The sequence below is a fragment of the Cicer arietinum genome, chromosome 4, assembly GCF_000331145.2.
Source record: "Cicer arietinum cultivar CDC Frontier isolate Library 1 chromosome 4, Cicar.CDCFrontier_v2.0, whole genome shotgun sequence".
Taxonomy (NCBI): Eukaryota; Viridiplantae; Streptophyta; class Magnoliopsida; order Fabales; family Fabaceae; genus Cicer; species Cicer arietinum.
In genome coordinates, this window is record NC_021163.2 from 5,602,633 (window position 1) to 5,606,382 (window position 3,750).

The 3,750-nt window shown below is 35.3% G+C and overlaps 1 pseudogene; it reads left to right on the top strand.

Annotated features, from left to right (window-relative positions):
- Window positions 1-3,750, top strand: part of LOC101499249 (acyl-CoA-binding domain-containing protein 4-like) — an 8,202-nt pseudogene that overhangs the window by 382 nt on the left and 4,070 nt on the right.

The window sequence follows — 3,750 nt, forward strand, 5'->3', positions numbered from 1 at the left end:
CTTCTCTACAGCTTGTATCACCAGGTACCGACTCTTGCCCGCGCATTCCGATTGCGCTAATTGCCACCTTTTTCTGTTAACTCTTATCTTATTCGGTAGATCTGGTCTTTAGATTGCGTGATTTATAGGTTTCAATGCTATTCTATTATTACGCACAGTGATGAAATTGCAAATGGCCTTGTTGTCAAAATGCCAATTCATGAGCGGTGATTTAGAGAATTTCCTGCTAAAAACTACTTGTGTGCTAGATAAGCTCTGTCTCTGATGGCATGTGCGTAAATCAACATAAGCATGATTTTTAATAGGGGTCATGCTGCAATCTTTGGTATTGTTGAGAATTTCGGTCAAATGCAGTTGATGCAGCCTTAATTGCAGTTGGTTTCAGCAACTTAAAACAGGTTATGTCGTGGCCTAGACCGTGATGGTGGATTTTATTTAAAACCTGTAACTTAAGGTCCCTTTTTAAACACCAAGGAATGAAATCCTGATTTGTTAATGACGGATCCTAGCTACCATTCCAATATTACTCATATCAAATGAGGTTGTCTTGTTTTGTTTGCTTAATGTGCTGACACACGTCCGCGCAAGCATGCAGTTGAATGGGGATTTATCCCAGACGATTACATATTAATTTAGTGTTTAATTTTCTATGTCAGGCCAGTACAGGACGTTGTAACATCCCAGAACCCAGTTCATGGAAAATTGTCGAGCATAGCAAATGGGCTAGGTTTGTAAGCTCTAAACCTTCGCATCGCCTTTACTCTTTTCATGATCTATTCACTCTATTTATGTGCATTTACTGTCTTTCTGATTTTACTGTGCTTCTCCGTGCTATATATAATATGCAAATATTCTGTTAACTATACTGCACTGGTTTTCTCCGATGTTTTATTGATGTTATATTGTTCTTGCAACTGTACTATTGCTTCCCTGCTTTCATTTTGTTGAGAATACTATTGAAAAATAGTTGTTGTTGATGCAGCTGGAACCAGCTTGGAAACATGTCTACCACAGAAGCCATGCGTCTTTTTGTGAAAATATTGGAGGTCAGGCAGTGCTTGGCTTACCGTTCCTCCTTGATACAATGCAGAATGTTAACTTATTACTTTTGTTCTGTTTTTCCTTTGTGTGTAGGAAGAAGATCCTGGTTGGTATTCAAGAGCATCTAATTCTATTGTAGACCCTGTTACTGATGTGCAAATGAATGTGAATGTGAGTATATATGGCTATTTATAAGGCTGAGTACTTTTCCTGATGGTATACATAGTTTTCATTCATCTATCTATTTCATTCAGAATAAATTTAGAATAGTACTGAAAGATCAAGATATGGTTAAATACTTAAATGGTTAAATGAGTAAGAAATTTGTTCTTTTGAAGATAAAAATTCAAGATATGTATATATGTTACACCGTGCTCTTACAACCTTTCAACCACAAGTTATGCATCCAATGCTCATGCAACCAATAGTGAGTTTAATGAGTTTGCTGTAAGCCATGTGCTGATTTTTTAATATGGCATTTTATGATTTGATCTTTAAGATTTAAATATTAGTCAGAGACATGTCATTGTGGAGTTAAATAACGAGAAGTGCAGTGAGAAAATTGTGTTTTTCTTCACTTTTGCTGCTACCGTTTACATTGTAATTTCTCCCTCTTCATTCGGTCGTACAGGTTTTACAGCACAATTCCAAAGTGGAACCTGTAGTCGAGAACGGGAACTCACATCCAGAGATAAAGACTATTTCCATTGAAAATGGAAGTCAAGTTGGAACCCAGGATAAAAGTGTTGTCATTGAAGGCTTTGGTTCAGTTGGAGTCTATGATCAATGGATTGCACCTCCAGTATCTGGTCAATGTCCAAAAGCTAGATACGAGGTCAAAACAAAATTCATTTTTCTTCTCTAACTTTTTTTAATCTTGTTCTATTAATTTGTTACCATGTCTGAGCTGCTGTTTTTTTATGTTCAGCATGGAGCTACAGTTGTGGAAGATAAATTGTACATATATGGTGGAAACCACAATGGTCGTTACCTTAATGATCTTCATGTAAGCTTATTCTCAATATCTATGTTGCATGAAGCTGTATTTTGGCTAAGTAGTAATATTAATATATCTCACGAGCTTGGTTGAAACCACCGATTTTTGTTTAAGCATTTTTTAATCATGGAATTTTACAGCTAAACTTTTCGTTAACATTGCTCTTGTGTTGACTATGCTATGTGCTGTTTACTTTGAATTACACTGAAACAAATACAGGTTCTAGATTTGAGAAGTTGGACTTGGTCGAAGATTGAGACTAAGGTTATAGTTGAGTCTACTGACTCATCATCCTCAGCAACATTAACCCCTTGTGCTGGCCATTCTCTGGTTTGTATTCAAAATATTTCTCTCATTTGGGAAAACGTACATAATTGTATCTGCTATATTCATGTGTTTGTAGTTAGTTCTGGTAGTAGTACTAATTCTGGAATATTTTGGGTTTTGACATTTGGCACTTTGTAACCAAAGATTCCATGGCAAAATAAGCTTCTGTCAATTGCTGGGCATACAAAAGATCCTGGAGAAAGCATCCAAGGTAACAATAATAGTTATTGTTTCTTATCATTCTATTAAGGGTTGGCTTCATATTTATGCCAAACTTAAAAAACATGTACAAATGGGAAATTTAGGAGTGCTATTTAGATGAAATTCTGGAAAAAAAAACTGTAAGAATATGACGGTTTACTCGTCACTTTGGTAAAAAACAAAACAAAAAGTATGGTACTGTTATTATATTCACCATGAAAGGGAGCCCTGATACTATGGTTAGAGAATTCAAGTAATGAAATTAAAGTCTTGCAAAACCAAGGTAAGGTTTTTATAATAGATCTGCAATGAATCAGACCCTTCCCTAGATCCATCCATCATGGTGGGGGTTTTATACCATCAGGTTTCCCTCTGCCCATTTTATTACTATATATTCACCTTAAATAAGATAAGCAATCAAGAGAGTTGCCATACTTAGTGAAACATTTATGGGACAAATTTTATTAGTAATTGCTTTTTTTCCTCCCCCAAGTAAATTTTTGTTGAATGACGAAAAATTACGACATTTTGCTTCATTGAATCAAACTAGGCTGTTTAGTGGCTTTTTTCTGACTTGTTCATTATTGTATTGTTGCTTTCATTTCTACTGTAATTACAATTAAGGATCCATTTTTTATATTATTAAAAACTAGTTAATGTTATGACAGTGAAAGTGCTTGATCTGGAAACGGCAACTTGGTCAACTCTAAAGACTTATGGGAAACCCCCGGTATGTATCTATTATATTATTCCTTTTACATCAATTAAACAACCAAAAATTCTTAGAAACTTTTGATTTTTGTGATGTGACATGTTATTTTTGCTTTTCTACTGCCTAGCAAAAAATTCATACATTTAATTATTTTAAACGTATATTACAGTTTTTTTCCTTTCCTTTAATTGTGTAAACGAAACAAATTAACGAGATGTTAAATTGCATTTTTGTGTGTACTTTTTAGGCATCACGTGGAGGCCAATCAGTTACTTTAGTTGGTACAACCTTGGTAATTTTTGGTGGGCAAGATGCGAAGAGAACTCTCTTGAATGATCTACACATTCTCGACTTGGAAACCATGACATGGGATGAAATTGATACTGCGTAAGAAGTTTCCTGAAGCAATCCTTTTCCATCTTGCTCGTTTCTTATTTTACTTTTTTTGGGGGGGGGGGGGGGGGGGGGAGGG